Consider the following 14858-nt stretch of genomic DNA (forward strand, 5'->3'; position numbering starts at 1 on the left):
AAGTAGAAAAGCACAGGACTACAGTAAAGTGTTATACTCACCTTTATGTGAGTACTGCAAGGGCTGTTCCAGAGCCCTTGCAACCTGAAAAGATAATGAAGGGCATTTCAGGCAGGTGAGAAGTGTCTCTTCAATGTTACCAACCAAATTTCTGAAAGAAAAAAGATGGTAAAATACTTAATTCCTGGCCAGGCACGGTGGCTTACGCCTGTAATCCCAGCACTTTAGAAGGCTGAGGTAGGTGGATCACCTGAGGTTGGGAGTTCAAGACCAGCCGGACCAACATGGAGAAACCCCGTCTCTACTAAAAATACAAAATTAGCAGGTCGTGGTGGCGCATACCTGTAATCCCAGCTACTCCAGAGGCTGAAGCAGGAGAATCCCTTGAACCCGGGAGGCGGAAGTTGCAGTGAGCCAAGATCGTGCCATTGCACTCCAGCGTGGGCAACAAGAGCAAAACTCTGTTTCAAAAAATATATATATATACTTAACTCCACATAACATTATCTGTAAATTCATCATCTACATTTCTAATAGAAGATTTTTTTTTAGCTCTTTCACTTGTGCTCACCAGATAAGTTTTGATAGCAACTATCAGTCACCAGCACGAATGAACCAATTCAAGGACAGCAATAAACAGGACTACTATTAAGTTCCCCCAAAGAAAGTCCTTAGAATACAATATCTCTTCTAGTTGCCACAAAAGTAAGACAATGGTCCATTACATAAAATTCCAATCTAATAAAAGTTTAAATTTAATGTTGTCTGTTTTCCAAATTTTTATTTTGTTCAGGCTCCGTCATGGTGACCAGGGATTAGAAAATGACCGCAAAGAGGCTCTGGAGAATTTGGGAAGGTAAGAAATGTATTCTAAGAGGGGACTGAGGTGATGGCTGCAAAATTCTATATATCTACTTAAATGATTAAATTCTACATTTACAGTTAGTGACTTTTATTACAAGTAATTTTTTAAATGAAATTTCCGGTTTCTACTCCAACATGTAAAGAGTTAGGAAGTCACCACTTGTCCTCACAACAAGAAAAAAGCTCAACAAACTGAAAATTATCAACCCTTCTTAGATGGACTAGAGGAGAGGTCACAGGGCAAATTGCCACCCTGAAAACTAAACAGACAGGCAAATACAGGGAATCAGAGGTTAGCAGGAAGAGAACATGCTGAAGCCAGCAACTGGAAAGGGCACATAAATGATACTGACAGATTTCTAGAAGCTGAGGGTGGCCTGGCTTGAGCATTAAAAACTTGGGGCCCAGACTTAGGGGGAACTCACACTTTTCCAAGTTTTACCACCAGGAGCCCAACCAGGTACTCATAGTAAAGATCAGAAAAATCCCCAGAGAACTGACACTGCCAACTTCAGTACTAATTATAAAGCTAAAGTAACCAAAACAGTGTGGAATTGGTGAAGAAAGAAAAAACAGACAAATAGGTTACTGGAAAAGAACACAGAGCTCAGAAATAGTCCTACATAAATAGTCAACTGATATTTGAGAAAGGCACAAAAGCAATTTAACAGGGCAAGGATAGTCTTTTCAACAAACGGTGCTAGAATGACTAGACATCCACATGCGAAAAATAAATAAATCTAGGCACAGATTTTACACCTTTCACTAAATGGATCTTACACCTGAATGTAAGGTGCAAAACTGTAAGACTCGGGCTGGGCGTGGTGGCTAACACCTGTAATCCCAGCACTTTGGGAGGCCAAGGCAGGCGGATCACAAGATCAGGAGTTCAAGACTAGCCTGGCCAACACGGTGAAACCCTGTCTCTACTAAAAATACAAAAATTAGCTGGGCATGTTGGCGCACACCTGTAATCCTAGCTACTCAGGAGGCTGAGGCAGGAAAATTGCTTGAACCCAGGAGGGACAGGTTGCAGTGAGCCATGATGGCACCACTGCACTCCAGCCTGGGTGAGCAAGACTCTGTCTCAAAAAAAAAAAAAAAAACCAAAAAAAACACTGTAAGACTCCTAGACAATAACATAGGGGAAAATCTAGGTGACTTTGGGTTTGGTAATGACTTCTTAGATACAATGACAAAAGCACAATCCAGGAAACAAAAAATTGATAAGTTGAACTTCATTAAAATTAAAAACTGTTTTGTGAAAGACACTGTTAGGAGAATGAATAAACATGTTATAGTCTGGGAAAAATATTTGCAAAATACAGATTTGATGAAAGACTGGTGTCCAAAATATATAAAGAACTCTTAAAACTCAATAATAAAAAAGCAAACAACCCAATTCAAAAATAGACAAAAGATCTGGACACTTCACCGGAAAAGATATATGGATGGCAAATAAGCATATGAAAAAGATGCTCAAAATCATTTGTCACTAGGAAATTGCATATTAAAACAATGAGATACCACTATACACCTAATAGAATGGCTAAAATCCAAAGAAGGGACAATACCAAAGGCTGTCAAAGATGTAGAGCAACAGGAACTCTCATTCATTACAGTGGAAATGCAAAATGGTAGTCACTTTGGAAAACAGTTTGGCAGATTTTTTTTTACAACACTAAACATAGTATCGCAATATAATCCAGCAATGGCAGTTTTAGGTATTTACCAAAGTAATGTGAAAACATGTTTACTCAAAAAACTCGCATCCAAGTATTTAGAACAGTTTTACTCATACTTGTCAAAAATTGGAAGTAACCAAAATGTCCTTCACTAAGTGAATGGCTAAACAAACATGGTATATCTGTACAATAGAATATTATTCAGTGATAAAAAGAAATGAGCTATCAAGCCATGAAAAAACATGGAGGAACTTTAAATACATAATGCTAGGAAGAAACTAGTCTAAAAACTCTATACACTGTATGATTCCAACAGTAGGACATTCCAGGAAAGTCAAAATGGTAGAGATAGTAAAATGATCAGTGATTGCCAAGCGTGGAGGAGGGATGAATTGAGTTGAATACAAGGAGGTTTTCAGCAGTGAAACTATTCTGTGCGATACTGTACTAGGGATTCATGACATTAGGTAATTGTCGAAACCCATAGAACTGTAAAACTCAGAGAATGAACCCTAATATAAAGTACGAAGTTAGTTAATAATAATGTATCAATACTGATTAATCATTGTAAAAATGTATCACACTGATGCATGATACTGATGATAGAGGAAATTGTGTGCTAGGGGACAAGGGAGAATAGGGGAATTCCCTATACTATCTGCTCAATTTATCTGTAAACCTAGAACTACTCTAAAAAATAAAGTCTATTAAATTTTATTAAAGTTAGGATGCAACAGCCCCAAATCAAAATTTTGGTGGCATCCTGTTATTATGTGGTTAATACGGGGTGTTGAGGTGCACCAACCTGGAGTCAGAACAGTTGGAGATATCAACGCCTATGCCTTCAACCTCTGGCCCTGTGGGTGCCCCTGGAATCCAGAGAGCAGATCAGTTAGCTGGAGACAGCCTCAGTGCTCCAGACAGCACAGGCTTCTGGTAAGGTCAGGGAAAAACCATCTCAGGGCAGAACTCGGTGAAGACTAGGAACCCCTGAGACTCAGCAGCTGCCCCAGTAATGCCCAGAGATCAAAGGAGAAGGAGGCTGGGAAGAGCTGAGGGCTATAGGATGATCTCTCTGCTTAAAGAAACAAGCAGCTCCAGAGACTGGTAAATTTTGAGAGAGAATCAGAAGCCAGAAAAAAAAAGCTTAGGTTTCATTGCAGAGTGGTCAAGGAAGGAAAGGGGGAAGGGGAAGGAAAGAAAAGGAGGTAGGGAAGAAAGGAAAGGTTAGGGAAGGGAGGAAGGGACATAAGAAGGGAAAGAAAGGAAAGGAAGGAAGGGAAGAAAGGGAAAGGAGAGAAGGAAAATAAACTTGAGTGAAGGCTAGAACATCGTGGGTGGGCTTAAACCACCAGTATTTTCCATAAACAGCCACATGCTAACCAATTATAGCACAGAGACACAATAATGTTAAACCATATACTGTTACCATACGGTGAGAGGGGGCTCCCCAACCCCTCTATACTCCTCTGAAACACATTCAAAATCGACTGGAGCCAGAGACATTGAGTTTTGCCTTTGGGCAAGTTTGGACATCCACAGGAATGAGTTGGGGCACTGCGACAGGGAACACCAGGCCACGACTTTCCCTGCTGCTCCTCATCTGCCTCAGAAGCTGCCCCGCTGCAGGGGGGGCCTCAGCCCCTAGGTCTGGAGTCATCCATTTGCCTCTTTTTTTTTTTCTTAAGACGAGGTCTCACTGTGTCACCCATGCTGGAGTGCAGTGGCACTATCTTGGCTCACTGCAGCCTCAACTTCCCAAGCTCAGGTGATCCTCCCACCTCAGCCTCCCAAGGAGCTGGGACCACAGGCATGTGCCACCATGCCCAGCTAATGCCTTGCTCCACAGTATTTCACTGCTTGCACTTGCTTCCAGTCCCCCAGGACCCAGTAGGCATGCACCTGGGAAGGACACAAACTGGCTGTGCCCCTATATCTCTGCCCACTTTCGATCCCTACAGAGGTGGGCTCCATGGGGCAGTGACCTGAGATTTGCTTACAATGGGATTCCTATCACAGAGTAGGGTCTGGCACCTTATAGGCACCCCATGAATGTTCAGTGAAAGAAGGCATCCGCCACAAGGTTCTGGGTAACCAAGAATTATTCAATTGTGGCCTATAAATTTTTAATCCTAGAAGATATTGGAATGAGAAACATGACAGGCTTTCAAAAGTGGCCAGTCTCTTAAACCATTGTACTGGCAGGTGAACCATGTCACTTCACACTACACCTTAAGTAGCCAGGATATCTAGTTATATCTATACACAGATAGATAGATATTTGGTGATATAGACATATGGCCATATCTATAGCTATGGAGCTATAGTGCTATATATATATCACCAAGTGTATTTACCAAAATATGCACAATGGTTGTCTCTGGATATCCTTTTTTCCTTTATATGTTTCTGTATTTTTCATTTTTCTCTCAGCGGATACTCAGTAACTTTATAATCAGAAATATAAATATATAAGTGTTAAACTTTCAATGTCTCCTCACTCACAATAAGGCTCAAATGTCTTTATTCAGCATTGGAGGCTCTTAGTGATCTGGCCCTTTGTGGTTTCCATGTCCTGATCTCCTGCAGCCTCCAAACACACACCCCACGCACCTACAAACCTCCAAATCATCTGTATTTCTCCAGGGGCTTCTCCCTTACTTCATTTTCCTCACCTTCCTTGACTGGCTCTTACTTATCTGTCAAGATTTTCTTTGGCTCTTACTTATCTGTCAAGATTATCTTTAAGTACCTCCTCCTCCAGGAAGCCTCCCTAACACCCCGTAAGGTCCAGATATCTCTGCTTTCTGTTCTGCACTCCAGCAACAATCAGAGTCACCTCGGCCATGATAAGAAGAAGTAAGTGTTGCTTTATTTGTCTTCCTGCCCTGTTAGACTGGGATTCCAAAGGCAGGGACTGTATCTTTATTTCTGTATCCACAGTGTTTAGGTAGTGCCAGGCATAGAGTTGGCACTCAGCAAGTACCTGAATAAATACAGACAATCCCTAACCTACAGTGGTTCAACTTAACAAAGACTTTTTGACTTTCTGATGTTGCAAAAGCAATACACAACCACAAAGTTTCAGACTTTAAATATTGGTGATTCTTTTACCAAAAAGTCTCTGGGCTGAATTTTCAATTTACAATACTTTCAACTTATGATGAGTTTACCTGGACATAACCCCATCATAAGCTGCGGAACATCCGTATACAAAAAAAATGGATTTGTAAAATATAATGGGTTTCTCAAATAGTCGTTATTATATATATATATTCATATTCATTTTGAATATGAAGAAATATGTGCAGGGAGGTTAAGTGACTTGCCTTAGGTCACAAAGCTAATGAATGAGAGAACCAGAGCTCAAATCGATTGTCTAATCTGCCTTCCACTTCACCACAGCTGCCACCATGAAATAGTAACAAGAAAAAATATGCATGATCATGTGTCGGGTCAAGTTGATGGACAGGTGTCTCATACCAGGAAGCTTTTCTATCAGGAATAGACCTTCACAACAGTCACGGATAATGTATTTACTGTTATGGTTTAAGAACAGATTAAGCTAAAAAGTTTGAATGTGTTTTAAAACATTTTAACTCATTTCTTTGCTGGAATAGATGATAAATTTTAAGTCATGTTTTTCAAAAAAGAGAAACTGAGCATGCTCAGGCTGATGTGGGCTACAGGGACATTTCCATCATTGCACTCTTCCCTTCCTCAGATGCCTCAGGACCACTCTTCTTATCATCCTGTGTTGATCACTGATTCATGGTTCCTGCCAAAATCCACTGAGAGCATACTCTGCTCAGAACACACAACACACCAAGAGAAATCTCTCCCCAAGGAACCAACAAGCATCAAGGGAGACAAATGAGCAGATAGGCAATTTCCCTACTCTATGATAAGGGCCACGAGAGGCTAAAGGAGCAACACCCAACCCCGGTCTAGGTGAGGTTGGGGAGGCTTCATGGTGGAAATCACATCTGGCCAAATCCTAGCGGCTGTCTGGTCCTACAATCTGTCCCCAGCCAGTATGTCTACCTTCTGGCCTCCTTTCACTGCCTTCCATCACCACTTGTCTCCTCACCTGGAGTGTGAATTCCTCAAATGGAAGGACCATGCCGCCTTCATCTGTGCATTCCCCACAGCACCCAGGCCAGCAGCTACAGCCAAATGACAGACTCCCAATCTAATGCCCTCACCACTAGACGGCTGAGCCTGGCAGGAAAACTATGCTGGAGCCAGACATCCTGCCAGAGTTCCAGCCTGACTGTGAGCTGTGCAGGGAGCCATAGAGTGTTGCCCAGGAAAGAGTTATCTATGAACCGACAACTGAGAGAACCAGTGTCTACACACCCTTCCTTGCAGGTCACCACGTCAGGGGTGGGGCAAACAACTTAAGACTAATCACAAAGCAGGTTGTTTTCACCTAAGAAACCCCACCAGCAGCTTAGCAGCTTAGTCTGCACCTTCCTTCCCAAACCAGTGCTCCTCCCTGCATTTGGCAGGCACCAGAGCACAAGGTGTCCAGGTCTGAAAACTTCTGGCAGTTCTGCTCCTTCCTCTCCCTATGGCCAAGAGCTCAGTAGCAGTAGCCTGCAGATTCTTCCTGTTCTTTCTCTCAAATCTGTACCTTCTCATCCACCCTCGCCACCATCATTCCAGGGTGGGCCTCCCTCATCTCCTGGCCCTCATTTTCTCCCAGCTCCACCCCATTCTCACATCACAGCTGCTCTCTCCTCCACAGCTGGCCGTGGTCCCTCCCTCTATGATTTCACTGTGTCTACCAACACAGTGATCAAAGGAGAAGGAGGCTGGGAAGAGCTGAGGGCTATAGGATGATCTCTCTGCTTAAAGACACAAGCGGCTCCAGAGACTGGTAAATTTTGAGAGAGAATCAGAAGCCAGAAAAAAAAAGCTTAGGTTTCATTGCAGAGTGGTCAAATTTTTAGCCTGGAATTCAAAAGCATCAATAATCTAGCCCTCATCCCTCACCCAATCCCTCTTTCTAGCCACTCTTGCTGTTCCTCCAGTGTGTCCTGTGCATACTCCCCTCAGCATCTTCCCTCGTGTTACTCCTCCCCCAGGACTACTCTTCTCTCAGCCCCTGTCCCATATGCTCAATCAAGCCTATCAAATCTGACCCAACCTACAAAGCTCACTTCAAATCCTATGTCACCCATGAAGTTATTCTTAAGAGTCCAGCCAAGAGGGAGCCTGCTGTTCTGAAGTCCCCCGTGCAGCACTGGCCACACATGCTACCTCACCTCAGTGCTGGTTGTGAACACTTCTCATGTTCCTGCCCAGATTGTGGTTATGTTCCCAAGCAGCTGTCATTGCTGTGGTTCTACCAAGAGTACGGCAGAGTCGGGTGGTGACAAGAGGGGAGGCTTTGAGACTAAGCTTATCTGGGTTCCAATAGGACTATATCAATGCCCTTAGGGAAGTTATGTAGCCTCTCTGAGCTTCCTTTCCACATCTGAAAGCAGACTGGGTATCTATTTTACAGGGCTTTTGTTAGATTTACAGATAATATACGTAAACCACAATAATTATTACTATAATCATAGCACTAATCGACCTAAAATATTTCTTGGAGTGATCATAAGAAACAAATAAGATAACATATGAGACAGAACTTCATAGAATATAAAATTACTGTGTTAATTTTTAACAAGAAGACTTGGAGTATGTTTGTGGGGGATTTTTGTTGTTTGTTTGTTTGTTTGTTTTTGGCAGAGTCTTGCTCTGTCTCCAGGCTGGAGGGCAGTGGTGCGATCTCGGCTCACTGCAACCTCCGCCTCCTGGGTACAAGCGATTCTCCTGCCTCAGCCTCTCAAGTAGCTGGGATTACAGGCATGCACCACCACACCAAGCTAATTTTGTATTTTTAGTAGACACAGGGTTTCACTATGTTGGTCAGGCTGGTCTTGAACTCCTGACCTCAGGTGATCCGCCTGCCTGGGCCTCCCAAAGTGCTGAGATTACAGGCATGAGCCACCGCGTCCAGCCCATTTGTGTTCGTCTATCAGATGACCATATGTTGGTCATATGACCATACATTGGTCACATGATATAAGACCTCACAGATGCCCCACTAATTACCAGCCAGTAAATCCTCCAACAGCTAAGCACTTTAGCTTTCAGAATATCTGTGCTCAAAGCTGTTAGAATGAATTCACTTAAAAGTCAACCAATAAAACTGGTGGAATCCTATGCTCAAACTGAGGTTTTGGTCCATATGGTACCAGATACTAGTTCAACTTAACAACCTATTTTCATATATATATATATATATATATATATATATATATATATATATATTTGGCGTCTTGTACACAGAGCATTACTTTTCTCACTGCTCAAGCCCAGAGAAATGCTGCCAAAAGCAAGAGAAAATGGGGTAGGATGTCAACCTAAATCACAGCCTCCATCTCAAGCCAACTAGGTAATCTTTCCAGCCCCATATTCAATCCTCTGGTTTCCAGCCAAGGCTTTCCTGCCTGGACCACTCAAGAGAAAGTAAACCCCACTGTCAAGCTATTCCCACTGTGGCCACCAGAGGGTCCCACAGCATTAGCTACAAAGCAAGAACACACCCTTTCCCAGTAAATTGTCCATTTTAAATACTTCCAGAAAGCCTTATGGCAGCCTCCCCAGCTTTCAGCCAATAGGACTGCCCAGAAACCCCAGAGCTAGCTGCTGCTAACATTGTTGAGGCATCAGTTCATACCAAGCAGCCAGCATTTCACAAGGGGTTTGAGTCACTGGGGCCCCACAGAGTCCAATTTCTGTGGGTCTGAGCTCTCCCCAGCCACATTCCAGTATCATCAATGAACAAAGAGTATCTGTGGCTTCAGTAACTGTTTCCCTTTGACACAGCATCCAAATGTTTGCCTGGAACACCACTTGCTCTCAAGTTTTAATGAAGAGAGGAGAAATGCACCCTATCAGTCTGGCAGACCACAGCCCATGATGGGCAGGTCATGTCTTGCAGAGTTCTCCCCCAGTGCCAAACACTGGGATTCAGACAAGCTAGCATTCCGTTCTGCCTGATCACTTCACTGAAGGTGCAGAGTAAGCTGTCTTCTCCTTGGAAAAGGACATGTCCAAGATCACACAGCTAATGAGGGGCAGAGAAAATGTGATTTCCTCCCAAGTCTGTCTGAAACTCCAGAGTCTGCACTTATAATCACTATATTACATAATTGTTTTATTTTTTCCATTACCAACAAAAAGGGTTGACCAGATCCCTGTAGCTCAGCTGTACTCCCTCTCGGCCTCATCCCATGTCACACTTGCCTTGCTTCAGACACACTAGTGGTTTTTCAATTCCTCTAACAGACCCAGCTTTTCCTCATCTCTGGGCCTTTTCATGGGCTTTTTCCTCCCCTTAGGACACTTCCTCCCACCCCTCCTTTATTTGCAATCCTAGTTTCTCTTCCTCCTCTAAGGCTGGGTTTAAGTATCCCCTTCTCAGAGAAGTCTTTCCTGATTTCCTACCTAAAATGGGTCCCTTCAATTCTCTCACTCAGACTCTTGATTTCCCATGATGGCACTCATTATAAACTTACCAAATTTTTGTATTAGTTTCATTTTCCCCTCTATTTCTATTTTATTTGCCTTCCTGAGGTAGGAGGTGGGACTTGATGCCAGAGGCGGAGCTCAGACACCAGATCAGATTGAGGACTAGCTAAAACAGGGCTTGGGCAAAAGCAGCTTTCAATCAGACATGCCCATTAGTGTGCCATGTCAATTTACCATTGCCATGGCAATACCTGGGCAGTTACCACCCCTTTCCATGGCAATGCCCCAATGACCCAAAATCTACTACCCCTTCCCTAGAAATTTCTGCATTAAACCACCCCTTAATCTGCATGCAATTAAAAGTGGGTTATATAAATATGACTGCAAAACTGCCCTGAGCTTCTGCTCTGTGCCTACTGGGTAGCCCTGCTCTGTAGGAGTAGTCATGGAGCTATAACACTGCCTCTTCACTAAAGCTGTTTTCTTCTACCTCTGGCTTGCCCTTGAATTTCCTAGGCAAAGCCAAGAACCCAGTGGGCTAAGCTCCACTTTGGGGGTTGCCTGCATCATTTCCCACTATAATGTAAGGCCTGTGAGTGCAGAAATTTGTCTTAGTCATTGACATATCTCCAGGACCCATAACATGCCAGGAATTAGTAGGTACACAGTAAATATTTGATAGATTATAATTGTTAGAATTTGCAGCTCACCTGTAGGAGAAGACAGGTGGTTTTCAACGCCAATCTAACAGCTATTCTATTTTTAAAAAAAATTTTTTTTAAGTTACACTTCTTCAGCTTCTGCAGCTCCAAGAGATATGTTAGCACAGCAAGCACAGCCTTGGTGGAGTCCTCCCAGTCCTCTAGACAGAAGTCTGCTGAAAGGCATTCACGAATCACACACACTAGAAACCCTGGGTGACAGAAGAGCCCTGTTTGGCTTCCTGACAACTGCCCCTCCACAGAGTGGGAGATCACACAGAGGAGGTGGGGATCTGCCTTCCAGAACCTGCTGCTTGCTGAGCTGGATGGCTTCAAGTTCATTAGATGGTTCAGTCTTTTCCATCATCCCAGAAGATAGGTGGAGACCCAGGTTCATAGTGGTGAAATGAATTGCCCAGAGCCATGCAGCTAATAATGCCCTTTTTCACATTCTTTAGCAGCTCTTATTACCTTAGGAAACTCCTTAGCAGAATATCTCAGGCACCCCAGGAAAGACACCTTCTCTCAAGACTCATCCCCATCCAAGGCTCTAAAGGACGCTGCACTCTCCTCATGCAGAACAGCAGGCAGTTCCTGGCACAGACATAGTACCTCACAACTCCATCAGGCACATGCCTTTCCCTCCTGCCTGCCCCCACAGAACGGGGCTTATTCCTACTTGTCCCTAAAAATCCACATAAATAAATGAAAAAAGATAGGTCCTGATAGAAACATATCATAAGGAAACAAACATGAGGGCAGATATATTTATTCAAAAGTAGTCTTTGATATATAGTTAGCTTTGACAGTAAAAAATTAGAAACAACCAAAATGTTCAAAAAAATATGGGAAATGTTTAATAAATTATAGGATTTCCCTATTTAGGGGCTACTAATACAGCCATACCTGGGTTGGTTGGTTTGTCTTCCTTTTTGGATTGCCAGCAAAAAGTCTTGACCAGATCACTGTAAATCAGTGATTCTCAACTGAGGAGGCAGGAAGAAGTGCTGAGATTCTCAACTGAGGAGGCAGGAAGAAGGTATTGCAATTGGTAGGTAAAGTTTATACAACTATGATTCATGCTGTTGACATGGTGTCTGGGCAGACAGAATGTTGAGCTGGGTTTTCACAGGTTTCCATGTGGTACAGGGCACAGCTTGATACACATCAAGAAACAATGACACTATGCATTTGCTAAGACCTGTGAGAACTTTGCTTCATAAGTATCTAAAAGAGTGACCAGGGCAGTAAGTAGTTCTGCTCAAACAATGACACTATGCTGAGGTGTCATCAGTATAATAGTGTAATTACTACACATGCAAATTAATCCTTTCAAATGTGCAGCCAAAAATACTAGCACTCAAAACCAGCACTTTGTTAAGGTTATGCTGTAGCAAATAAACATTCAAATTCCAAGATTCTTTCTCACCCACATAGCTAGTCCAATGAGGATGTTCCTGCTCAGCAAGTGATTTTCCTCCATACAGTGATTCAGGTACCCAGGCTCTTTCCAACTATGACTCTTCCATCCTTAGAGCCTTGGAGTCCTGGCAGGTGGAGAGAAAGAATATGGAAAAGCCACCTCTTTACTGCCTTGGCCTGCAAGTGACACATATCACTTCCAGTCCCATTGTGTTGGTGGCTAGTCACATAGTCCTACCTAGGGGTATGAGGTGGTAGAAATATAATCCCTAGCTGAGCGGCCAAAACTCTACACTATGAAAAGAGGAACACACATTCCTGGTAGATAGCCCACCTTCTGTGCCACAGCCACAAACCCAAAAAAGTTGAGGGTAATAGGATTTTGTGGCTGTGCCACATGGAGAAGTGGTAAAATTCCCAATACTGCCTCACTAGTGGATCAATCTCTCCAGCTCCCAACATTTTGTACATTGGAACCTACTTCAGCCCTGGTAGAAGATTTGAACATTGCTTTCTCATCATTTCAGAGACCACATGGATGGGGCCTCTGCTCTCATTCCTCCAGTGGCCATTCAGTTGGCTACCCTCCTGCTAAGACACTATCCTTGCTGGGCAGCTCGGGCTTAGGCACTGGTCCCTGATGCCATCAGTTTTCTCTAGGGAAGCAGAGCTGGCTTCACTGAATACATGTAGTTGACAAGGTATAACTACTTCCTGGAGAAAGAACTGCCTGGGACCCCTTTTCCTAGAGAGACTATAAGCATGGCTGATACTTGAAGCTTTATGGACCTGCTAGTACACAGAGTCATTAAGAAACCACATAAGGACAGGAAGAGCAAGGTGTGCTGACCATTTTCATCACTGTATTCCCAGTACTCAGCACAATGTTTTAGAAACCCTGCAGCATCCTCCTGGAGATGCACCCACTAGGGCCTTAGAGTTCTGCTGGCAGATTGGAGAAGAGAGAAAAAAGAAGACACAGTACAGTACAGTTGAACAGTTACTTGTCAAATAAAAAGGTGAAAAGAATGATTTAAATGAATAAACATATGATCTTGATAAATATTTAGTAACATAGGAAAGAGTAAGAACAAAAGGAAAAAGTATGGGACAAAAATAGAAACAGTCATGTGTCGCTTAATGATGAGGATACATTCTGAGAAATGTGCCCTTACACGATTTCATCCTGCAATCATCATAGAATGTACTTGTACAAACCTAGATGGTGTAGTCTACTACACATCTAGGCTGTATGGTACAGTCGAGGACTCTGAGGCTACAACCCTGAATAGCATACTGTAGGTAATTGTACTACAGTGGTAAGTATTTGTGTACCTAAACATGGAAAAAGTGTAGTAAAAATATGGTATAAAAGATTTAAAATGCTATACATATAGGACACTTACCATGAATGGAACTTGCAGGACTGGAAGTTGCTCTGGGTGAGTCAGTGAGTAGTGAGTGAATGTGAGGGCCTAGGACATTACTGTACATTACTGTAGACTTTAGAAACACTGTACACTTAAGGCTACACTATGTTTAAAACAGTTTTTCTTTTATCAATAATAAATTAACCTAGCCAGATGCAGTGGCTAATGCCTATAATCCCAGCACTTTGGGAGGCCAAGATGGGTGAATCACATGAGGCCAAGAGTTCGAGACCAGCCCGGTCAACATGGTGAAACCCCATCTCTACTAAAAAAAACAAAAATTAGCCAGGCGCTGTGGGACATGCCTGTAATCCCAGCTACTCAAGTGGCTGAGGGACAAGAAGCACTTGAACCCGGGAGGCGGAGGTTGCAGTGAACAGAGATCACACTGCTATGCTCTAGCCTGGGCGACAGAGGGAGCCCCTGTCTCAAAAAACCAAAATAATAATAACAAATTAACCTTAGATTACTGTATTACGTTATAAACTTGGAAATTCCTTTTTCTTTCCTTTTTCTTTTCTTTTTTTTTTTTTTTTTTTTTTTTTTTTTAAGATGGAGTCTCACTCTGTCTCCAGGCTGGAGTGCACTGGCGCAATCTCGGCTCACTGCAACCTCCGCCTCCCAGGTTCAAGCAATTCTCCTGCCTCAGCCTCCCAAGTAGCTGGGACTACAGGCGTGTGCCACCACGCCCGGCTAGTTCTTTCTCTGTAAGATGGGGTTTCACCATGTTGGCCAGGATGGTCTTGACCTGTTGACCTCGTGATCCGCCCGCCTCGGCCTCCCAAAGTGCTGGGATTACAGGTGTGAGCTACCACGCCCAGCCTAACTTGTAAATTCTTTAAATGTTTGACTCTTTTGTAATAACACTTAGCTTAAAGCACACATTATACAGCTGTAGAAAATATTTTTTCTTTATATCCTTCTTACGTAAGTTTTTTCTATTTTTAAAATTTTTATTTTTTTTAAGTTTTTTGTTAAAAACTAAGACACACACACACACACATAAAAAAAACTAAGACACAAACACACATATTAGCCTAGACTTGCACAGGGTCAGGATCATCAATATAACTGTCTTTCACTTCCACATCTGGTCCCACTGAAAGGTCTCCGGTGCAAAAACACACATCTCCTGTGATAACAATGACTTCTTCTGGAATACCCCCTGAAAGACCTGCCTGAGGCTGTTTTTTAAACTTTTTTTTAAGTTTTACTGTTTTTTTAAT

The 14858-nt window shown here is 42.9% G+C and overlaps 1 protein-coding gene across 5 annotated transcripts in view; it reads right to left on the bottom strand.

Moving 5' to 3' along the window:
- Positions 1-14858, bottom strand: part of LOC134808764 (putative neuroblastoma breakpoint family member 7) — a 133275-nt gene that overhangs the window by 116730 nt on the left and 1687 nt on the right. For 3 of the 5 annotated variants that reach the window (XM_063797384.1, XM_063797404.1, XM_063797376.1), the window contains exons 2-5: positions 12210-12327; positions 11687-11800; positions 343-461; positions 42-151 (exon numbers count right to left, since the gene is read on the bottom strand). The gene's annotated coding sequence lies outside the window, so the exon portion shown is untranslated. Of the gene's footprint in view, positions 1-41; positions 152-342; positions 462-3354; positions 3419-11686; positions 11801-12209; positions 12338-14858 lie in introns of those variants that run through there. The other 2 variants (XM_063797410.1, XM_063797395.1) reach the window with 2 other exon arrangements.

The sequence above is a fragment of the Pan troglodytes genome, chromosome 1, assembly GCF_028858775.2.
Source record: "Pan troglodytes isolate AG18354 chromosome 1, NHGRI_mPanTro3-v2.0_pri, whole genome shotgun sequence".
Classification (NCBI taxonomy): domain Eukaryota; kingdom Metazoa; phylum Chordata; class Mammalia; order Primates; family Hominidae; genus Pan; species Pan troglodytes.